At 41.6% G+C, this 25,372-nt stretch overlaps 1 protein-coding gene across 2 annotated transcripts in view; it reads right to left on the bottom strand.

The window, feature by feature from the left end:
- The window catches only part of SOCS5 (suppressor of cytokine signaling 5), a 38,536-nt gene extending 13,462 nt beyond the window's left edge, over positions 1–25,074 (bottom strand). The window contains exon 1 of one of the 2 annotated variants that reach the window (XM_068409195.1): positions 24,990–25,074. The gene's annotated coding sequence lies outside the window, so the exon portion shown is untranslated. Of the gene's footprint in view, positions 1–24,190; positions 24,435–24,989 lie in introns of those variants that run through there. The other variant, XM_068409203.1, reaches the window with a different exon arrangement.
- Between the last annotated feature and the right edge of the window lie 298 nt (positions 25,075–25,372).

Raw genomic sequence — 25,372 nt, 5'->3', positions numbered from 1 at the left:
CTTATTTTAAACTGATTCACTTAGCAGTGATGAGAGATTCCATTACTAAAGACATTTGCTTTCTTTAAGGTATGCTTGCTGAAGAGGTTAATGTCCTATTTGCAAGTTGCCAAATGCCTGCTATAGGCTACTGCTCCTAGGGGTGCACAAACAAAGCTGCTCACATAAGCACTCCTCAACCTTATTCAGTCAAAATGAATAAGGCTGGCAAACACCTACCATTTAAAGTAACCCACTTGAGGAAGAGAGAAAGGGCAATACAAAGGATTACAAAGCAATTTCCTCCCTTCCAATACACATTCCAGAAATAACGAATTACTACTGTAATACCAGAGACAACGTTTCTTAAAAAACGAGGAATACGTTGGCTTAAGTGGAACCACCATTTTTACGCACACACACAAAAACATGCTCACTGCAGACAGCTTGAAGAACTGATTTGGAGGGCTGGAAGGAAGAGGTGGCTGTTATTTTTTTAACTAGACAAGGTAAAGGGGCCAAGTGTCTCAAGTGTTCATGAAAGCCTTATTAGGGCAAAGTACTACCGTTTTTTTTCCTAGTAGGCTCTGATAATCTGGAAGTGCAGTTGCGCAGGGAGAAGAATCTGAAGGCCTGAACCACCAAATCAAAACTCAAACCTGCCAAGAAGAGGTAAAGGATACCAAGCTGTGATTCCAACAACACACAAAATGGGTTCAAGTCAGCATTGCAACCAAAAGACATGGCATCAGCATCTTCCTGGCCACCTGCGCTGGTGCAGGAGGTGGTCTGCACACTGTATGGCTGTTCAGTGAACCAGCTCAAGGAACTGATCCAGACTAAAATGAATTCTGAGAAAAAATCTCAATCATTTACTCCATCTGGTTTATGACTTCTGTATAAACATTCATGTTAACACAAGGGAGGAGCGGATGAGGAGAGGGGAAGCAGCAGCCAGGGCAAGACTGCTTCCTTCCAGCAGCACTGGTTTGTTCTGCTCACAATATTAAGACCTTAGACTGCTACTTTGAAGAGAAATCAACTGTGGGGCTCTGGCTGTGAAGAGATTAGGACTATTTAACCTGTTGCTTTGAACATTCATGTTGAAAGTTCAGGCACCAAAACATTCACTTCAAAAATAAAATGCTGAGTTGGCTTGATGCGTCCTGCTAAAACACAGGGAAAGCTATGAGTTTCAAGGACTTAAGCTGGCAGACTGTCAAGTCAAAGAAAAATAATGATATTTTGCCATTGTTCCAACCTGAAAGTAAGAAGTAATCTCCTCCCCCTCCTTGGTGCAGACTCACAATGAGCAAAAAGCAGTTTTAACTTGGATAGCTGATGTTCTGCCAGTTTCTTTCCAAGCAGCTACACATTGCTAACTTCAGTTCAAAAATACCATTTCAAGGTATTCTGAACAGTGGAATATATCCTTGTAGTCCCTTGCTAGGCTCTGGGGCTCAAAAAGGACAGTGTCAGGACTATATGTGTTCACATGTTAGATTAGAAAATAGTGTACAGCTGGCATCCATTTTTCTCTACAGAAAATCTAAAACCTACAAGCCAGAAAAACATCAATGGAAGAACAGAACGTAACACTGAAGCAAAAATAAAAAGACAGTTGTTTCTGAAGTACTCTTTCCCCTGTACTTACACAAGTCTAGTGGATAATAACACAACCATCATGAACAAAGCTAGTATTTCTAATTCTATAAGGATCATGAAACTACACGTAGCAAGCATAAGTTTCAGATATTAATATAGAAATAATGCTGTACAAATCTGCTGAGAACTCCACATACTGGTAGACATCTATGGTAGAAGTTCTGCAAATTCAAGACGATGTATATTAATTCCAAGTAAAGACACCCTCAAATCATTTAGGCAGTATCCTGATGGCCACTCATAATATCATGTAAATCCACACAAGCAACATTAAATGGAAGCAGTTTCCTTTAAATTACCTCCATACACCCTAAGCAGGCAACTCATAACTTCACCTTATCCTTTAAAAAGAAAGAGCATTAAGTTAGCAAAGTAAGATACACACTACATGGAGAACTCTAGTGACTCGCTGAAATAGTGTTTTCTGTACTGCTATGTTTAACTCTCCTCAAACAGAAGCTGCCAATATCCTTTTTTTAAATTCATGTGGGCAGAATAAATGGTTCCAGGCAGTGTTCAAGTTAAGTACGGCAGCCCTCTTGATGACCTCTGCAAAAGCCGTAAGTACTCTGAGAAAAAGTTACAGAGCTCTCCCTAGCAGGACAGAATTTGTTTCTACCTTTAAGAACACTGACAAAGCATATCCTTCTCTATCAAGTTCTAAAATATTAATAGGTCTCAAATTGATATACAGAGTGATCTAATGGTAATTTGTATGTAATTCTTGGGAGTCCTGAGTTAAGGAAAAGCATACCTTAACAGCTATGCCTCACTAAAAGCAAAGGAAATTGGAAGTAAGTTGAAAAGATGGGTCAATCACATACCACATCCTTGACTAGCTCAGTAGGAACATCCAATTTAAGATATTTTGTAAACAGAGCATTTAATTAAATTGCAAATTGGATACTTTGCAAACACTTAGTTCCTGTTCTAGGATCAATTTATACTGTTTTAACAGTCTTATTTCTTCTCACTTGAAACTCTACATTTTTCAAAACCTCAACAGCCTGCCCAAGGCCTCTCCCTCACCATACTACCCTTGCCCACCACCAGCTTAAAAGCACCTCCTACACACACAGAGCTCTTTTCACGCACCCAGCTACTTCCCATGTTTCCTTTCTCTCATAAAGAGAAAGATCATATTCTCTAATACAAACTAGCTAGCTACCACCTCTTAAAATTGATAAAAACAAAGTTCTACTTGTCCTTCTTCAGTGATGTATCTACAATGATAACCACACAGGAAAAAGCAGTATTGCTATTCATGCAATTTGCAAGACATATTTAAAAAAAGCTGCCCTTCTTTCAAATTTGAGTGAAATTGACCCAAGAGTTCAGAAGTTTCTAGAACCACAACTGAGAAGACTGATAGCCTAAGCTGTGATTTCTTAGGAACTGCAATTAAAGAAGTTAGCATTAACCTGAAGACTAAATATTGCTACATACACTTAAAAAAAAAAAATCTCTTGCACTACGAGTTGCTCAGTTCATAAATTTGCCATTTCTGATGAAAATAAAAAACCCAGTGAGGTTTTATGGATAGCATCTGTATTTTTTTGTTCACTGCTAACTTTACTGGAGCAAAGCACTTGATAGTAGCAAGGTCATAGGCACATGTAAAAGACAAGAAAACTCAGGAAAATTCCACAACTAAAAACGAGCTTCTCTTTACAGCAACATAAATGACTTGAAATGTTTTAAAATATGAAACTTTTAATTGTAATTTATAGTACAACTATACTAATGGATCACCTGTAAATTGATCAAACTCCCTTGTGCCACTGCAATACTAAAGAGAGAATAAACTTCAAGCTACTGGGAGAAAATTGCTGGACCAGCCTGCTGTCTTATCCACTACAGCAACGCTCTACATCAAGTAGAAGGTGGCCTGGGGTGGACAGCTCTGATAGCATCCACAAATTTATAAAGTGACTTTCATAATGACTTAAATCCCAACTTACATTCTTTCATGCCAGAAGTTTGACAAGTAAACTCTATCACTATAGTACCACTGGCAATCTTAGATCACTTTCTGTATAAAACATGTTTTCATAAACTAGAAGCATATTTGAACAACTGCAGAATGAGACCAGGGGATTTAACCTGCAAAGTATTTGGCAAGCAAGGAGTTAAAATCCTGCCTAAGACTACCCCACAGCTGCTGTCAGCAGTCAGGCTTGTCAAGAGAAGCTCTGGGCTGTCTTGACAAGACTAATTGGCAGCAAGCACCTGGTTCCATAGGCTGGGCCATGGTAGGTAAAAGGATACAAGCCCTGCAAAGAAGGAGAAGCAGAAGCAGCTGGAAGGCTGCCAGCAGGTCTAGCCTGTTTCATGTTTTCACTTTGATCCACAGGCAACTTCATCCTAGACTATACCCAGTTAGAGCCATCAGAAACATTTTGCTGCAACTTTCCAGCTGAAAGGAACCTGTGCTTTATGGTGCTGTACCTGCAAGCGCTGCCACTGAGCGCCCACAGAGCCTTGCTGTGCAGGGTCACACTGCAGCACAGCCAACTCCAACGTTAACACTATTATTAAACTGCAGCAGAATTGAAAATTTGGTTTTCAAATGCCACCAAAAACTAGCTTAAGGTGTTATTATAACTCTAAAATTACAGACTAATATGCCAGAAAATCAAAACTAGGACTGTCCTGGATATTCTGTATATTGGACATATAAAGCAAGTGCAATGACAGTTTATGATACATCACAAATTACAGTGCATCTTTAAAGGAAAAAACGTAAAAAAAAAAGCCCAACATTCTGGAAACTAGATAAAAGTAAGCTGCATGAGGAACTTAATGAGAGCTTTAAACTAGATTCGAAGGGGGATGGGGTGGTAGCTGGGCTTGCATCACTGGGGCAACGCTCTAGTGTTGAGGTAGACCAGGAGGCCCCCCATCCCCCTGGGGTGAATTCAGGGGGTGAATCTGGGATGAAACCGGTGTGCCCAGCTCGCTCCCTGAAATGCCTGTACACCAATGCACGCAGCATGGGGAATAAGCAGGAGGAGTTAGAAATCCGTGTTCGGTCGGGGGGCTATGATTTAGCGGCAATCACAGAGACTTGGTGGGACGCCTCGCATAACTGGAATGTGGTCATGGATGGCTATGTCTTGTTCAGGAAAGACAGGCCGCTAAGGAGAGGTGGTGGAGTTGCTCTTTATGTGAGTGAGCAGCTAGAACGTATTGAGTTCTGTCCAGGGGCGGATCAGGAGCGAGTTGAGAGTTTGTGGGTGCGAATTAAGGGGCAGGCTGGCAGGGGTGATACTGTTGTGGGTGTCTATTACAGGCCACCGGATCAGGATGAGGAGGGTGATGAGGCCTTCTACAGGTAGCTGAGAGCAGTCTCGCACTTACAGGGCCTGGTTGTTGTGGGGGATTTCAACTACCCTGATATTTGCTGGGAGGCCTACTCAGCCAGCCATCCCCAGTCCAGGAGGTTCCTCCAGTGCATTGATGATAACTTTCTGATGCAAATGGTGGATGAGCCAACTAGGAGAGGAGCGCTGCTGGATCTTATCCTCACTAACAAGGAGGGTCTGGTTGAAGAGGTGAAGGTTGAGGGCAGCCTTGGTTGTAGTGACCATGAGATGGTAGAGTTCAGGATCTCATGTGGCAGGAACAGAATAGCTAGCAGAATCGCAACCCTGAACTTCAGGAGGGCCAACTTTGGCCTTTTCAAGCAATTGCTAGGGGAAATCCCATGGGACAGGGTACTAGAAGGTAAGGGGGCCCAAGATAGTTGGTTAGCATTCAAGGACTGCTTCTTCCGAGCTCAAGATCAGAGCATCCCAACAGGTAGGAAGTCAAGGAAGGGTACCAGGAGACCTGCATGGTTGAACAGGGAACTGCTGGGCAAACTCAAGTGGAAGAAGAGGGTGTACAGATCGTGGAAGGAGGGGCTGGCCACTTGGGAGGAATATAAGTCTGTTGTCAGAGGATGTAGGGAGGCAACTAGGAAAGCTAAGGCCTCCTTGGAATTAAACCTTGCAAGAGAGGTCAAGGACAACAGAAAGGGCTTCTTCAAATACATTGCAGGTAAAGCCAACACTAGAGGCAATGTAGGCCCACTGATGAATGAGGTGGGGGTCCTGGAGACAGAGGATAAAAAGAAGGCGGAGTTACTGAATGCCTTCTTTGCCTCTGTCTATACTGCTGGAGGCTGTCCTGAGGAGCCCCGGACCCCTGCGTCCCCAGAAGAAGTCAGGATAGAGGAGGAATCTGTCTTGGTAGATGAGGGCTGGGTCAGGGACCAGTTAAGCAATCTGGACGTCCATAAATCCATGGGCCCTGATGGGATGCACCCGTGGGTGCTGAGGGAGCTGGCGGAAGTCATTGCTAGGCCACTCTCCATCATCTTTGCTAAGTCGTGGGCAACGGGAGAGGTGCCTGAGGACTGGAGGAAAGCGAATGTCACTCCAGTCTTCAAAAAGGGCAAGAAGGAGGACCCGGGTAACTATAGACCGGTCAGCCTCACCTCCATCCCCGGAAAGGTGATGGAGCAACTTGTTCTTGGTGCTGTCTCTAGGCACATCAAGGACAGGGGGATCATTAGGGGCACTCAGCATGGCTTCACCAAGGGGAAGTCTTGCTCAACCAACTTGATAGCCTTTTATGAGGATGTTACCCGGTGGATAGATGATGGTAAAGCTGTGGATGTGGTCTATCTCGATTTCAGTAAAGCGTTTGACACGGTCTCCCACAGCATCCTCGCAGCTAAACTGGGGAAGTGTGGTCTGGATGATCGGGTAGTGAGGTGGATTGTGAACTGGCTGAAGGAAAGAAGCCAGAGAGTAGTGGTCAGTGGGACAGAGTCCAGTTGGAGGTCTGTGTCTAGCGGAGTTCCGCAAGGATCGGTTCTGGGACCAGTTCTATTCAATATATTCATTAATGACTTGGATGAGGGATTAGAGTGCGCTGTCAGCAAGTTCGCTGATGACACAAAACTGGGAGGAGTGGCTGACACAACGGAAGGCTGCGCAGCCATTCAGAGAGACCTGGACAGGCTGGAGAGTTGGGCGGGGAGAAATTTAATGAAATATAACAAGGGCAAGTGTAGAGTCCTGCATCTGGGCAAGAACAACCCCATGTACCAGTACAAGTTGGGGACAGACCTGTTGGAGACCAGCGGAGGGGAAAGGGACCTGGGGGTCCTAGTGGACAACAGGATGACCATGAGCCAGCAGTGTGCCCTTGTGGCCAAGAAGGCCAATGGCATCCTGGGGTGTATTAGAAGGGGTGTGGTCAGCAGGTCAAGAGAGGTTCTCCTCCCCCTCTACTCTGCCCTGGTGAGGCCGCATCTGGAGTATTGTGTCCAGTTCTGGGCCCCTCAGTTCAAGAAGGACAGGGAACTGCTAGAGAGAGTCCAGCGCAGAGCCACGAAGATGATTAAGGGAGTGGAACATCTCCCTTATGAGGAGAGGCTGAGGGAGCTGGGTCTCTTTAGCTTAGAGAAGAGGAGACTGAGGGGTGACCTCATTAATGTTTATAAATATGTAAAGGGCAAGTGTCAAGAGGATGGAGCCAGGCTCTTCTCAGTGACATCCCTTGACAGGACAAGGGGCAATGGGTGCAAGCTGGAACACAGGAGGTTCCACATAAATATGAGGAAAAACTTCTTTACGGTGAGGGTGACCGAACACTGGAACAGGCTGCCCAGAGAGGTTGTGGAGTCTCCTTCTCTGGAGACATTCAAAACCCGCCTGGACGCATTCCTGTGTGATATGGTCTAGGTAATCCTGCCCCGGCAGGGGGATTGGACTGGATGATCTTTCGAGGTCCCTTCCAATCCCTAACATTCTGTGATTCTGTGATTCTGTGAACTTCAAGTGGGACATCCAGAAGTGTGAAAAGACACTTAGAACATATTTGGACCTCTACTGGGAATCATTTCAGTGAATTTGAAGCTTTCTGAAATTCTGCCCTTTGTTTTTTTTTCAATATTAAAACTCAAGTTAAAAAAAAAAAAAAAAAATGTAAAGCATTAGCCTTGCAGGTTCAGCCCCTGAGATAGGGAGATTTTTCTGAGGAGTAGGGGAAAAAATATATCAGTTTGCTAGCTTTACCAGAATTTTATATTATTGAACCAACAAGTGTCTAAATATATATACATACACAAAAATTAATACATATAAAATATACACGACATCAATATACTTCAGATTTTTATTTTTTTTGTGCAAGACAGTTTAAGTATCAATATTGAAAAGTCAGAACTAAATTTCTTTAAAGTGCTCAGCACAGACCCATATCTATGCCTTTGCCAAGTTTCACATTTTAGGTGTTCTACATTTAGCTTGCTAGTCAAGAATTCCAACACTGTCCAGTAGCACAAATATTTCCATAACTTAAATAACTGGAGATTTAGAAGTGTTAAAAGGAAAAGTCAGCACTTGTACATAGTCTCTGTATGAAACACATTTCAGTCAATAACTGTTAATGCAGAATTATGGAGTTCGTGAAATCAAGAGACTGTAATGGAACTGCTTGATAGTCACACCACTGGTGTCACTAGAACAAACCTGCCCTAACAGCCATGGCATATGCTGCTCTGTTTTCAGTTGAACACGTTATATAAACAATTGCACCATTCCTTTAACTGATAGTGATGTTAAACAGTACTAATATAAAGATCCATTAGCAATCTTTAAACAGAAAAAGCTCAGTGTAATGAGATTATAAATTACTAAGTTCAGAGTTAATGCTCTAGCAACAACAACAAAAAGTTTCTCAGAGTGATGGCAGAGCAAAGAAGCCAACTCTTTGCAAAAACTGCTCTCGTTTTGTATTCTGCACCTTTACACAAAGACTAACGAGTAAATTTAGAGGCTCTCTTGATCTCTACTCATGAGCAAGGAGACCTCCATGTTTTTAAATGGAATGCCCATGATTCAAAACATAGTATCAGGACGTACCATAAAAGCTGCAAGCAAAAAAAAAAAATCTAACTCTTCATGTTGCCAAAAATCAAAGATTATCACTAAATGCACAGGATAAGCATCAGAGACTGAACAATCATTGATTAAAAAGTCAGGACTGTCTTTCCTCTTAAGAGCATCTATTGCCTCAATCCATTACAACTGAGGTGTTAACTAGATTATGATGTTACTATCTTATCTTTAGGAAGCCAGATCCTATTGCACAGTGAGATGCAAAGTGATGCTTTTTGTTAAGATGTGTCTACATCTTTGTTCTTGGCTTACATAATGCAACCAGTTACATCAAAACTATCTGAATGAAACGCTTATTCTAGCAAAGCAGCACCTTTGTATGCTAAGTAAGGGAGACCCCACAGGATAAGAATTTTCTAAGAAAAATGTACGTGTTTGATTAGCTCCTAAATTATTCTGAAAAGAAAATATATAAATGCTTTGTCTTTTGATGTCATCTATCCAATCCTAATGCCGCCTCCAGTTTTCACTAAGGATTGTTGCACCAAGCCCTAGTCATTGACCAATAACCCACCGATTAGTTAATGCGCATTCCTATTAATCAACAGAAAAATGGCTTATCTGAAAGAGGCAACTCACTAACCTGTGATATCACTCTAATACCCAACACACACAACAGCTCATTCAGTATTGGAAAGTTGCTAAGTATCTATGGGCTCCTGTCCAATACGGCTAAGTATAAGTTATAGGTCACAGGAGCTTCAAGAAGATGCAGCAAAGGAACCGACTAGAAAAATGAATCTTTACAACTGCACTACCAGCTGCACGAGACTAATAAAACTAATAATCCTCTTTTGCCCTTAATCAGATTTATGAAAGCAGAGATTGAGTTGTATGAATGGTTTAAGAGACTGCACTTCATGCAGAAAGTTTGCAGCACCACATAAAACTAAGCAAACCTAAAGCAGGTGATTACTAGATGATGAACTTGTCAGAGAGCAGGTATTTAAAAAAAACCCCACCACACGCAAAACCAAACCTACCCCAAAACACAAGGGGGACAAAGTGAGCGACTGATGCTATTTCACCATATTAGCTTGATACGATCGATACGATCATTTACCACCCCCTGCATGAAAGGAACAGAAGAGCACAGGTCTTTCTAGGTTGTTTCTCATTAATAGAATTTAGCCATAGCCAGGATAACTAATCTATCATCACTCTGCTGCTATGAAAAAGGATATTCCTGCTTCCCTCCCATCCCTTTGCATCAGCTCCAACATTCACCTGACCTCTGTTTTCACTATAAGCTAATTAATGGAAGCACCAGACAGACAAACAGCACTCCAGCTAGGAAAAAGAAGCCAGAAGAAACAAGTGACAGCATAAGGGTAGGAAAAGCTCTGGGGTTTTATGCCAAGACTGAAAGAGAGAAGAACCATCTCTACCAGCAGCAGTGAGTTGTTAACACTGGTTTAGCCATTTCTGTGAAACCCCACTCCTTCATGTTAAACCAGATTCTCCTTATACCAGGAAACATGTTTCATTAAATGAAATATTAAATGAAAGTCATAATTGTGCAGCAAAAAAGATAAAATGAAGCCTTGAGACTAAGACTCATCTGGAAAAATACTGTACATGTCAGAAGATCCAGAAGCCATAACACTGTTAACAGGAAAAACTATTAACAATACAAGAACTATTCCTCTTCATTTTTTTCAAAAAGATGGTTCAACTGTTACTTAAAATACCAGACAATCTACATAAACATTTTCAAGACAACAGGGATAACCTGTTCAATAAATGATTTCAAGAAGCTATGATCCTTAAGTATCCTTCATGATGAAAAAGAATTTAATTCTTGATGTAGAAATACAAGTTGCCTCAATTAATCATTAGGAGAGATGTGGCAGTCTCCACACCTAGCTACTGTCACATTGTGGCCAGGAGTCCCTGATGGAAAACATGCAGGGTGATCAAAAGAATGAGAACATCGAAATTCTCATTCTCATTAGCAGATGGAAACTAAAGAATTTTCTTGGGATACCCATGATTAGCCAGAGCTTGAGCACACCCCAAACCATTAGATAAAGCTGAAGGTTCTGAATAACTAAAGCCAGTTGTGCAACTCCACACAGATCTCAAACTCTTCTGGTATAGCTTGGCAGGAGTCTACTGGAGCTGGGGGGAAGGAGAGGAAAACCAGGGAACACTGTCAGTGTTTGAGATCTACAAGAGACTGCAAATTTCTGACAGCACTGGCATCTGTGGCACATAGGCATACAGGACTAACCAGCAGGTAATGTAAAATCTGTCACGATTTGAAGAAAAATGAAGATTTACCTTCATAAGAGTTCTGATAACCAGCCAGACTGGAACATCTTTCAGCAAAATCAGTCTGTTCTCTCCTAAACTGAACAAACATGGAAAAGAAACTCCTGCTCAATCGGGTACTGACTTCCTGCGAAGTTCACGCTGCCGCAGTGGGCTCTGCCGCTAGTTCAGAGGACGGCCAGCAATAAAACTCAGTGAAGGTTCTCTCACACAACTTCAACGGTCTACATAATTGACATGGATTTTGCTACATGGGAAATGCATTTAAAAAGTGTACTTTAAGCTGTACAGTACAACAGGCAAGGCCATTCTTCTTGAAGTTTGAACTAGCCACCTCAGAAGTAGCAGAGAAATTCAGCCTACTTGGTGGGCTTAAAGTCTTCTTCCCAACAAGAGGAACATGCCTTTGAAAAAAGAAAAATTTGTATTTTTTAAGTTTATTACCATCACCTAATGCTTCCCATTATCAGGACATGTTCAGTGGCTTTCTGCAGCTTACTGATTTGATCTGAATTTACAGCCCTGGTAGCTACCTAAAATAGTTTTTCAGTGTTGAAGCAGTTGTAGGAAAATTGCACAAAAAAGTCACCTTTTGGGTGTCTTAAAAAAAAAAACCCAGCAAACAACAATACCTCCTCATCCTATAAATTCAGGAAATGTGGACTTTGTGTGGAATATCTTCTGCTATCCTTACAGAAGTACAGCCAAACTTGGCCCAGTTTGGAACTCCTGAAGAAAAAACTCTTTATGTTCATTGTCTCAGTAGTCTTTCCAGATTTTATCTGTTAAGGTCTCTAAAGAATCATATTGAGCTTTTTTGGATGACTGTCACAGCAGTCAGTACTGACCAAACGCATACACGTTACTCGTACAAAGTGATTGAGTATGCTCCCTACAACGCACAGTTCCACACCAGTATGAAGAGTGGCATCCTTGTTATGCTCAGAAGTAACAATATCTGTTTGCATACAGGAGGAGCCATCGCTGTAAAGAGTACAGGTGTTGGCTGGAGTTCAAAGGTATTTGGGAGCTGACACGACAGGAAAGGAGAAGGAATGAGTCCATGATTCTGGAGCTGATCCATTCCAGGGCTGTCTCATGGAGATTTCCCACCTGGCTTTGTGCCATGAGACTCCCCTCAACCCCCCAGTTAACTTCGGCCAATTCTGGTTCCCAGCCTCTGCACAGCTTACTGCAGTCCAGAGATCTACTTGAAAGATAAATCCTGCTGAGCACACAGAGTGCAGACAGTCTCCAGGGAATTCCACAAGGAAATGTTGCCATGTCCAGATCACAAATTTTCAAAAAGAGAATTGGCTCAGTTTTGGCAGATTTTCATATAAAATTAAAACACTGCATCTCAGCCAGAGGTCACTCATTGACAAATTTCAAGTACATGCTCCAGTTCAGAGACGCACTACAATATTTCAAAGAGAACTGCCACACAAAAATGGCACAGAATTATTCTAGTTTTGTTTCCGAAAACAGATGAAGAATTTTGGCTGAAAGCTTTAAAGAAAATTAAACTCAAGGCAAAGAAAAGACAAAGTATTTCAGTCCAAAAGATTAGAGTTCAGCAAAGTTATAAACAACTGAATACAGCATCTCTTAAAAAATTTTCTAACGCTTCCTATTATCTATGGAAGTAAGAGATGAAGGAAGAACACCAGTGGGAACAAGGAATCGTCTGAACTCCCATTCTCACTTATGCAGCATTGCACTTCGCTACAGAAGTTTACAGCTGGGCAACAAAATAGCACACTTTGTTAATGATACAGAATCACAACCATTCAAATTGACCATTAAGAGTTTGCAAACTGATGGGTGAATAAGCAGATGCTGTCAGAATATGTAATGGCCAATGTCAGGTTCAGTTAAGTGACAGAGCAGGATGATCCAGCAAACACAAATGAAACATAAAACTATCCTCCTCTCTAATGTTTACAACTGTTTACTCATTGAGATCAGGTAACATTACCACTCTATGCCATCTTGTTTTCTGCAGAAAACATTGTATGAAATGCAAATCAGAGCGACCTTTGTAAGCCTCAGAGCTATTACGTTCAGTTGGAAGACTTCACAGCCTTGATCTTGTACAATGGTGTACCCCATCCTAAGAGCCCTGAGTGGAGGCAGTGAACAAGAAAGTGAACATGGATATACACAGAAGACAATATTCTCTTAAGTTATTACAGAAAATAGAGGACTTTTAGGCCCATAGTAAGCAGGAGCTGAAGTCCACAAAGGACCAGGTAAGACCCCTCAAAGAGTCTGAAGAGAGGAAAAACCCCACGTCAACAGTAAGCCAACCCAATGACTAGGAGAGCTTTTTCTTCACTCTTCTGACTCTTCCAAGCAGTCCTGGACATCCTATTTAACCTCAGATCATATATAAACAAAATCAGAAACAGCCATGGCCACTAACTCTTCACATCCAGTTACCATTGCTCAACTTCCACTATGAGCAATGTAAGGCTATTTGAAGTATCACTAGAAGAGCATTACACACAGCCAGCCTAACGTTGCAATACCTTTGAACATAGATACACCTGGTTCAAAGTTATACCTTTGTCTAAATACTGGTTGGTTGTTGTTGAGTTTTTTCTTTGTTTGTTTTGTAGAATAAAATAATCTATTTCAGTTGGAACAGACCTACAATGGTCATCTAGTCCAACTGCCTGACCACTTCAGAGCTGAACAGAAGTTAAAGCATGTTAAGGGCATTGTCCAAATGCCTCTTGAACACTGACAGGCTTGAGGCATCAACCACCTCTCTAGGAAGCCTGTTCCAGTACTTGAACACACTCTTGGTAAAGAAATGCATCCTAATGTCCAGTCTAAACCTCCCTTGGCACAGCTTTGAATCATTCCCATGCGCCCCATCACTGGACCCCAGGGAGAAGAGCTCAGCACCTCCCTCTCCACTTCCCCTCCTCAGGAAGCTGTAGAGAGCAATGAGGTTGCTCCTCAGCCTGCTTTTTTCCAAACTAGACAAGCCCAAAGTCCTCAGCCACTCCTCACAGGACATTTCTTCCAGCCATTTCACCAGCTTTCTTGCCCTCCTCTGGATGCATTCAAGAACTTTAACATGTTCCCCCAACAGCCTTCCCCCCCAACAGATTTCCATGGTCATATGTCCTTTCTGCCTGACAAGAGGGGAGGAAGATGCAAAAGCAGCAATAATTCTTTTACCAGCATCACCTGTTAAGACCACATTACAGCCCAGGGATCGCACACAAGTATGGTATCACCACCGCCGCTGCCAGCGGTTATGCTACTGCTGACACACTGCAAGCTTCAGCTCTGCGGACTCCACACACACAGAACTTGACCTGACCTCCTTCTCCTCCCTCACTTTATGATACACTCCCTTGCTGCTGCTCCTCACCAAGGATGCTCACGTCTATCTTCCTTCTGTGCACTCCCATACAACAACCAAAGTACCTGAATAGTTTACTCCTATCTACTTAATTCCTGCACATATCGGATAGGTATGCTTGCAAAGCCTTCTGAGTACTAGTTTTCTGCATGCATTTATTTGAGCCCTAGGCTTAGCTCCTGTATAGAGGCATTTAACTACCTATGCTGCCTTGAATGTTGAAGTACAATCACTTCCCATTAGAGCTAAACACATGGTTCAACTCCAAAAATAGTAAAAAGATTATAAAATACACATGCAAGGCTAAATGAGTAGGAAACAAGGCTCAGAAGCACTGGATTCATCTATGCTTAAGGGATTTGCAAATGGTGCCATATCAGTAGGCCTACCTAGTAAGATTTTCTAACAGAGAGGTAGCTTTGTATATTGACATTATTTTCCTGATTTGGCTTCCCTCACTGTCCCAAATCAAAGACTACAATTTTTGCCAACATAGCTGTACCTGTAACACCACCATAACTCCTGCAAACCATGAGGGTTTCTGACAGCACAGTAATGACAGCTAAGATCAAGACTACTTTTCCATGCTAATAACAAACTCAGCTATGTTTGCAAAATGTTTCCCTCTAGATCATTCCTTATACCAGTATTATGGTATTTTTATAAAAGAAAAGTGCATACTGAGCATTAGGAAAACTTACAGTGATTAATGAAACTGCAGATCTAAAATATCCTTCAGAAGAGAGGCATCAGCTGGATACTACGACACACTATTCAGCGACTAAAGTATATTATCCCGCTGCCACAGAGCACCACCATTGCCTCCTCAGCCCCTCCAGGACACTAAAGCAATGTTCATAAACTAACAAGGCAGAATAGAATTCTGCTAGGTAAGTCACCCATGATGTCAGCATATTCTTACATCAACAACTGTTAACTCACTGTCCTCCCTGGATTCAGAATAACTTGAAAAAAGACAGGGTACCATGCTTTAGAGATGACAACCTCAATGTTGGCAGGAAGTCTGGAGGCAGTAGGCTTTAACAATGCTTCAACATCAACTTGTTTCTAAGAGTGAAAATAAAAAAAACTTCCACAAAATTGCTATCAATTTTACAAGTAAGCTGTACCCCAATAACTTCCTCACTAAATTAAATCACTTTTATGCTTCCTTGAGCAACAGCTCACAGTAGATCTACAAATTACATAGGTAACAGTTTTGAAAACCTTACCAGCCCCTACTCCTATGTTTGCCTTTGGCAGAAAGAAGTTTTTGACTCCTTTTTATGTTCAATTAATCCACAGCCACATTCTGCATAGAAAGACTGCTGGAAAAACTCAACTTGTTGGAAACAGTAACTATAATTACTGACCCTCTTCAAGTCAACCAAAACTAAATTGCAAAGTAGATTTTTTGGCATTAGAGCTGTAACTTAATGGTACAAAGAAAAGCAAGTCTGTGAGTAACAGAAGAAACCAAGCCCAACATCTGTGAGAACTCAGAAAATGAGATACAAGCAGTGAGCTTAGAGGAAAAGATTGAGAACAGACTCTGAACAAGGCTAGCCTCTTTCTAGATTTTTAGTGCATAACAAAAAGGGCAAAACTATTTCTTTGCACACCTTTTCGATATCAAACTTTCGTCAAACAAAGCATTAATACTAAAAGAGAGGAATATAATTTTATTGAATTTCATAATAATAAACAAATTGTAAACCACACTTGTACAACATTTTACCTCCTTACATAACAATATTCTCTTTTCTCCACAATTTTCAGGTTTGCTTTACTCACTGCTCTCTGGGATTATAAGGAAAGAAAAAAAAAAAAAATCTTAGTGCCTCTGTATTTGTCAGGAAAACAGAAGATGCCATTGCAGGTGCCCTATTAAGAAACTTCTGTGAAATTATACACGTCTCTGTCGATGAAATTGGCAAATCAAGATTCTTATCACTTATTACAGGCTTTAAAGCAAGTACAGGGATGACATATTCCTCAGCTATGCATAGATGTACTACTAGTATGCTATGTTAACTTTACCAGCATTGAGATGATTGGCTTATCATGGTACAAAATTGATTCATCTCTCATATGACTAAAGTTTAAAAAAATATTATAGAATTCATGGGCTACGTAGGTATTTTGCAGTCTTTGTTTCTACTGCTACACAGTCAAAATAAGGGAATTATTTGCATAACTGAAACAAAATGTGATTTTATAACATGATAATTTTTCAGCCTGTAAGCAAGAAATTACAGGACTAAGACCAGAGTCATTTATATCTTAAGAACCATTTACAAAATAGGTATAACTGCAAATCTTCAGCTTATCTATTGTCATCTATGATGCCAATGTTTGAGAGAACAAAACCATGTCATATGTATATAAGGACTAACAGTTCTACCAACAAAAATGCTAAATCCTCTAACAGATGCTTCAGACCCCAAGCAATTTGAGAGAACAAAACTATATCATCTGCCCATGAGAACTGACACTGGTCAGCCCAGACTCCCAAGGCAAAGCAGTTTTCTCACTTCTTACAGCACAACTGTATCAGCATTATAAAAATTAAAACTTCTGACAGATTCCCAGATTTTCTCTCTGTAGGTCCAGTAAAGGGAGACAGCAGATCAGCAGGTCAATCTGAAAGAGCCCTTATATTTATTCAAATAAATTTTGCTACAATACAATTCAATGGGCAATAAAAATACCTCTAGAATATAGATTACCACCATATAGATTTACTGAACTTGCAAAAATTTTGAGACATGAAAGCACCATAGAAGACAGTAAGAGAAGTTATTTTGGAATTGTCATACCGAGGGACTAATTGCTAGGTTATCTTTGTAATAAAGAACAAAAAAAATTTCATCCTCAAAGTGAATAGGAATTAGAAACTCAGTATTTCTACCAATTTTACCAGTGTACAATACATTAAGCTTCCAAAATAAATGTAGATTTGCTCCCAAAGTCCAATCTCAAACATCTTCTTCTAAAGATAACTAGGTCATCAAAAGAAACCAACAACCACAATGTCATAATCCAAAATGGAACAGAATTTTGTTAACAGCCAAATCAAGCTGTAAGCTAATCAAGTCAGCAAATACTAACAGGCAGACGATGCACTCCTGAAATACAAGTAATGGGATATAACAGACCATCAAAGGGCACACCTAGTACAAAACCCATCAGGCAAATATGTGCTGCTCAGCAAAGAATACAAGAACAGGCAAAATATTTATTAACACATCCCTGATATCCTCTCCCAGAGTCAGCACTTTACAGTTCAGAGACTTAAACCCAGAGGTAGTATCTTTGCATTCTCCAAGATCATATTAACAGAAATTTTGATCTCATAATCTAAATTATGACATAATTTGTCTTACATCTGTAAGAACCAGAGATCCTGTTGTCAAATTTCTTACTTCCATAAATAACACATCCAGATCTTAAGGACAATAATTATGAGGAACTTCTTCAGTAGATAAACCACATATATTTTTGAAGATAAAGCTGGTCTGATACCAAAACTTTAAATTACAATTTATATCCAAAGCTACCCAGTATTGTGACAACCTGCATTAAGGCCTTGACTTACTATTAATAAACAAATAAAGCAAAATCAAAGCAGATCATGTTTGTTGCCAAAGTTTTAAAGAATGTCAAATGTCCAAATGAGTTAAGCCACCGGCGAGAACTTGCAGAAATACACAGTGAGATCTTAGCAGCAGAAGCTTTGCTCACTGGATTCGGGAGACTTATCTTACATTGAAGGTGTGGCTAGATGAGACAGACTTAAGAGAGAACAAGTCACTGCAGTCTGAAAGAACACACCACCATCACCCCTCTGCACCCCCTTGCCCCTACACACACCCCAGACCACTCTCTTATGCCAACACCAGCACTCAGAGTTGGTCTCCCTAAACAAGCCATCACCAACTAACCCAGAAGAGGAAAGAAAGGAGAACATCATGGATTAAACAAACTGGTTGAATAAAAATTGAGAAACTGTGTCAGAGAATCTGGGAACTCCAAGTGCATAATAACACAGGTACAATTTAGGGCAGGTCAGACAGAAGCTTTATTAACTACGATCACAGTGACTGAACACTGATAGCATCTCTCCTGTTCTCTGCCAAGTCATCACAGAGACCCAACCTATGTACCATTTGAGAAAAAGGAAAAAGGTGAGGAAAAACAATCATTTCACTGTTAAGAAAGCCAGGTACCCATCCCTGGGAGGAACAGACTCCTCAAGTCCCTTGCTAACAGTCACAATTCTAAGAAAGACTCAAGCAGTAAATAATGTGACAATACAGAGCGATGGCTCTCGGTGGAGCCTACAAGGAGTGGCACACCCACACGGTATTATCCTAGGCTCAGAAGTGGAGAGTTGGAAACAATCACAGACTGCTAGCTTTTAGTTGAAAGGAATGTTCTTTTAGTAAAGATAACCGCTTAGCCAGACCTCTCAATCTTAAGTATTAATAATTTTACCACCACAACTGTTTGGCAGCTTTTAGCCAGACCTCTCAATCTTAAGTATTAATAATTTTACCACCACAACTGTTTGGCAGCTTAACAATACATAGTTATGTTCCTCCTCCAAGCCACGAGTAAGACCAGTGAATGAGAAGCGAGATCTATCAAGTCCAAAATACTGCAAGACACAAGTGAATAGGAATTTTAACTTATTGAGCAAATTTTAAATAAAAAATATATTTAGATAAAATTGCTGGTTTTACTACTCATCCAGCACATCTGAAGTAATAAACTACAAACCAGTTTTAAAATGCTATTTGTATATTAAATTGAATTCCACTTTCTATCCAAGTGAGGTTTAACAAGTTAAAAAAAAAAAAAGTATCTAATTCACCATTCCACAACCGAAATGGGGAATTAAAGATCTAAGAAAAGAAAGCATTAACTAAGCAGCATAAATGTTTAACCAAATCTATCACACAAAGATTCCAGTCAGCTGAAGATTAAAGATAATTTGCTGTCTAAAATTCATTCTCTTTATCCATACGCTACTTCAAAAGAATAAGAGACCTCTTATTGCACTAGTGGAATGATTAAAATACTTCCTTCTTCACAGAGGCCAACTGTAAAAGCTCTCCAAAAACAAAGTTTAGTAACGGGTACTTTTTCCATAAGCGAGTCAGTCAGTAAATCAGACTCTGCTGCACAGGCCCTACTGCAAACCCAAAAACCTAAGGTACAGAGGCAGGGTATATAGCTAGATATAAAAGCAGATGTACCTAAGCAGACAGAATTCAATGTACCAGAAGTTAGAGACGTCTTGGAGATAGAAGTCTGGTGTTCCTTTCCAAGAACCAGGGTACTTGCACGTTTGCCCTATTAAACCTGTTCATCCTTAGCTAGCCAAGTTCCATGAGGAAAATTAAGGGAAACTGGCATAAGCAATCACTACAACCTAAATTTTCGCTATTAAAGGCCAAATATTCTACGAGATTACCTTGGTCGGTTTTATCAGTCTTGATCAAGCCTAATTAATTCAACTGCAGTCCTTGAGTCCCTACTAGACTAACGGAAATACGTAAAAGGTGCTAAGTGCCAGACCTTTTTATCCCAGAATTACAATTCTTAATCCCATGATTGACATTCTGGACTGCAATACAACAATATTCTAAGAATGGTTCATGCATCTTTAACAATGATAAGAATATTTAGTATAAAAACCCTGAGTTTTCAAAAGCGACCTTATGCACTGCACTGATTTTTTTCTTATTCTGCTGCACCAAGAAGAAAAGGAAATTCCTGACCTCTTTGATTCAACTACTGCAGAGACACAAACTTTCACAAGAAAGGACTACTGGTTTAAATACTTCAGCTGATACCACAGTACATAATCAAGTCATATCCAGCTAGCCAGGAACACACCGTATATGGCTACATAAAGAAAATTCTTCAGAGTCCTCAAGAAGTACTACTTATCTGGGCAGCCTCCATCTCCCCCTCCTTCTTATCCCAATCTTTCAAAGATAGGCTTTAAATGTTTTGCAGCTGTCCAACATTAAGGCTGAAGAATTCAACAACCATGGCTGTGTAAAAACACAGGGTGAAAAGCAACTACCACGTTTTCCAGGAATTCAGGACGAGTTACAGATCCAGAAGAGGTTCCTGACTGCAAACTTCTTTAACAAAATCTGGATAATGTCCCAAGAGCAGATAAACCTGTAAAATTATTCTTTCTTCCTTCCAGATAATTCTTCAAAGGAGTTTCTACCATATAAACTAGTGCAGACTATGCATAACTACATTGAGTTTTAGCCAACCTCTCTCACAGCCAAAAATATCAACCACCACCACTGCACACATTTTCTTACTGAGATTTTCAGAAGGTCTGCATAATCTTATAACCACAGAGCTAGTGAGCCATTTCATATTTCCTGAAACTAAACTGCACATTAGATGATTCACCAATTAGTGTATTCATGAAGCTTTAAAAAGCAATCAAAATTTCATTTTTGCTGAAAAATTTAAGAGAGATGTCCAGCTGTATGCATGGAGAGAGCATGTGGGCTTTTCTCCTTTATTTAACTTAACTAACAGCTATGTTAGCTGGTGAAAAATATTCAGTGTGTCAGAGTTAATTTATAGAGCTGACAAAGTATAAGGGCTCCAGAAGGTATAGCATACATTGACTAAACTTTAAATACAATATTTTAACTAGATATAGCTCAAAGATTAAAATAAGCTGTCAAACAACCAAACCACGCAAATACATACCCTTTCAGAGCACTTCTTATTTAATGGAGCAATTGCATGTTTGTTTCAAACCAATGCATAGGTTAACAGTATCAGAAAAGCTGATAATCCTTCTGACCCCAAATCCCATAAATCAAAACGCATTTTTTTTTAAACTAGGTAGAGATCTTTAGAAGACAGCAGGCATCTCAGTGCAGTGCAGGCCATGATCAGTTGGAGGGGAGGCACTGCCTATTGCTCAACACAACCAAGCCTTTTGGCCTTAATGAAGCCTCTAGGCATAAATACCACAACATAAATACTACGTGCTAATTTCCCCTTAAGGGTGAAGAAACTACTAAGCACAGCTCTTGGGGAAACAAGAGGCAAGGAAATCAGCCCAAAACAGACAGCTACTCAAGCATTACTTAACTAGACAGCCTATTCCAATATTTTAGAATAGCAATCTATTTTAGGAGTTTATGGTGAAGCCTTTACATCAAAAGTTCTTTCTTTCATTCTATAAAGTCAGGAATGTACATTTCAGTGAAGAAGGTATCCTGTTTAGATTTTATGTTTGTTTTCACTATTTGTAGCAGTAAATGAAACATCACCACTTTAACTAAATCTTAAGAATAAATAAACCTACTATATGAAAGTTGCATGGAGTCATCTGAATCCCATGAAGTATCTACCAAAAAATCGAGCTATTTAGCAACAGGCTATCATATGACAAGGTGGTTTAAAACTATTAACAGCAATCATCACTATCCTTTCATTAGACTAAAATACATCTTTTACTTAACTTTAAACATAATAAATGAGACCAGAAAAATGCATGCTATACCATCTTGGGTTATTACTCCATCACAGAAACATGTGAATTGCCACATCAAATACGATGAACTGTCATCTCTAGAACCTTACCCCAGAGTGACAGGTTTCACATGTTTCAAAGATTAAAAAAAAACATTCTAATAGAACACAGTTGATTTCTAATCCCTTCCATCTGCTCTCTCTTTCTTAGATGTACCTGCCATCATTAAAAGAGCAATAGAAGAGAAATTCTAGATATTCCTCCAAGGACTAACACAGCCATTCTTCCAATCTCTCATCCATATGAAGTCATGTCAAGTTATTGCATGCTACCCAGATGTCTGAATTCACTAGCTGGTTGTATTGCTAATGTAATTCTGAAACCAGAGTAGATGCAAGACATTTAGACCACCTGAAAAACCAGAACAGATTTCAGCAGCTCAGTCCATCAGGTCTTAAAATTGTTTTGTATTCCTTTTTACAATTTGCTTTGAACTGACAAACCACGCGCCCTAAAAGTATAGCTAATTCACTCTGCCATAGTTATTAAATGTACCAAAACCACAAAAAGACAGAATGAAATCTGTTCTGACAGAGACCCTATTCCCAAGGCTTTGATAGCAGGTCCACTTGAATATCTTGGTTTACAGATTGACAACTCAATGAATGAGGAGGTTGTTAACTTGGAAACTTGCCAATATCTCACTGTAGCCACCTCATCAGCTGGCGATATTCAAGGTAAGAGGGGTTATGTTCAGGCTGAGGGCTACACGACATCTTCAGCAGGAAGCCTTTAATGTCATGACACGAGATCTTGAGGTGTGTGAACCACAAAGATTTCTATGGATGTAACACAATTTAACTACAAAATTGCTCTAATGTCATCCGTATGCGTGATGGCACATGAGAGATTTGAACTCAGAAGTTACGAGATCTAAGCGAGTAAGGCAAACAGCATTTGGGGCTATGATGTACTCCGTAGTCATTACCTAGTAACACAACCCCAACTTCCCTTCCTGAAATGGACTTACGAAAGGACATTCCATCATCCTCAATAACTTGCTGGACTCAAAACCTCTGGTGCCCATAAATTACAATTTCAATGTTGCAAAAATACACTTTGTGGGGAGGAACAGGACTAAAAAGTCTCTTTTGTACTGTATCTTGGAGTAACATCCCTAAACTGAAGTTAACCAGGTTTACACGAAAGGAAATTAGGAATTACACCCTTGTCATATAATCCCGTAATAAAAATAAAAGCACTTCTAGAAAGGCACATTAAGACACCGATTCTGTAAAGAAGTTCACACTAAAGGGTCCAGCAACTGAACAACTTCCTTCCAGTATTGGGTCTTAAGTCATATGATGTTAACAAAATTATTAAAGTGAAAATACTTTAAAGCTGCATTTTAAATGTCAATGCACTTAAAATCTAGTAAAGTATTTACTATGGTACTTGCAACCACAGAATGGTCTTCTTTGCCATTCACCCAGAAGGGAAGAGAAAGGGGGGCCTGAAATGCAATTGCTCATCTCTAAGGGAATTTTAAGTTTAAAAAATAATTAAACAAAAGCTGTTAAGACAAACTAAAAACTGAAGAAAACAGAACACTCAAATGTATTTGAAGTATTTAGATAGCCATGAAAAAGCAGTTTGGTCTTTAGCACAATGTTTTAAAGCCAGGAAAAAAAATCTCCCAAGATTTTCACTCTCTTCTTGATATCCAATGCACATACTTAGTTCACCTGTCTTCTGAAGGAGGCAGATCAATTTAAAATGAGATCTAGTCAACTTCTGCGCAAATTTATGGAATGTATTTTTACATAATGACATATAAAAGCAAGCTTTAGTAGTACTTCCCATTCATATCATCTCCCTGCAAATAGTTCACTTGGGCTACATCTATCCCCAAAATATTTTCTTGTTACAGAAGTATACTGCACCAACAAAAGCACTCCTGAAGTTGTTGCAGTTTATGCGAGAAAAGCCATACCTTTACCATACTCACAAACCATACTGGAATTGGCTTCAGTGAAAAAGCACTGTATTTGTCACAATAGGGTTTGTGTGGCATGGTCAGGGATCACACCCCACATGACGGGATACTGTTACTTCATATGATGACTAGCCTAAAATTTATACCTTACAATCACAGAAACATCACAGAAAACTTCAATAAGCTTTAGGGGAGTCAGGGGGAAACAAAAAAAAAAAAAAAAAAAAAAGCAGCACTCTATAAGTATAGAGGGAATAGAAGTGTAACTATTGTTCATAAGAATATATGCTCAGATAGTACACAAACCCGATGAAACAAACATACCTGAGACAGAAGTGTATTCCACGGAATTAAGCTATTGTGAGTCAGTGCAAGTATTGAATTACAAAGTTAACAGCAGAAATAACACTACTTACTGCTTCTACAATCCCAAGAAACCATTCATAACTTTGCGTTAGATGCATTTAAAGACGACTTCCAAACTTCTACGAGTGCTCATGAGGTAAACAACCCGATGTTTAACGCGCTGCCCTCCGCAGAAGGGGTTAATGGCAGGTTGTGTGCCCCGAGGACGTTCTAACAGCAGTTTCGCAGGGTCGATTTCCATACGGACAGACACGCTGCGAACTCGGCTCCCGGAGGCCGCCGAACAACCCCCTCCGCCCGCAGCCGCTTCACAGTTCACCCGGCAGCCCCAGAGGAGCCGCAGCCCGCGGCTGCCGCCCCGCCAGGGGACCGTGTGACACGGGGCACCCCCGACCGACTGCCTCGGGGTGCCGGTACCCGCGCCGGGCTGGGGGGGGTGGAACCCCAGCCCCCCCGGGCTGCCCTGCAAACGCCAGCCCCGGCTTCCCCCGCCTCTCTCAGAAAGGTGGCCAGGACCGAGCGGAGCTGCCCGCCCCCACCCCTGCCCCGGGGCGGCCTTCTCCCCCGCGGGCACCCCGCCGCGCCCCTGCCCGCCCGAGCCCCGCGGCGGCGGCCGCAGCCCAGCCCTCCGCCTCCCGCTCCTGCTCGCCCGGCCCCGTCCCTTCCCCCGGCTCCCCCGGGCGCTGGCTGCCCGCGGCCGGGAGACGGCGGCAGCTCCCCGCCTCCCTCACGGAGCCGCGGCCTCGTCGGGCAGCAGCGGGGCCGGGGGAGCGGCCGCCTCTCGCCGCCGGGGGGCGAGCGGCGCAGGTCCCGTCCGCCGAGCCCAAGCCGCGACCGGGAGGCACCTACCGCTGCGCCGCGGCGGGGACAGCGACGCCTCAGCGCCGTCCCGGCGGCCCCAACGGCCGCAGCATCCTCCGCCGCCGCGCCCGGGCCCGCCGCCTGCCGCTCGGCGCGGACAGAGCGATCGGCGGAGCCCCCTCCCCGTCCCCCCTCCGCCGAATGGAAAATAGTTCCCCGGGCCCTGGAGCGGAGAGAGCGGGAGCGACACCTCGCTAGCCAATGAGAGCTGGCCTAGCCCTCCGTAGAGCCAATGGGAGCGGCAGGCTGGCTGAGGCGGGGCATCGCCCAGCCTACCGGGCCGCAGCGTTCGGACTGACCCGCTAGGCTGTCTCCAACTGGTCTCACTGGCGACCATCTTGGAGTCGGGCACGATGCCCAGACTGGGAAGG

This window comes from Nyctibius grandis, chromosome 1 (assembly GCF_013368605.1).
Source record: "Nyctibius grandis isolate bNycGra1 chromosome 1, bNycGra1.pri, whole genome shotgun sequence".
Classification (NCBI taxonomy): Eukaryota; Metazoa; Chordata; class Aves; order Nyctibiiformes; family Nyctibiidae; genus Nyctibius; species Nyctibius grandis.
This window is presented reverse-complemented; position numbering and strand designations above follow the sequence as displayed.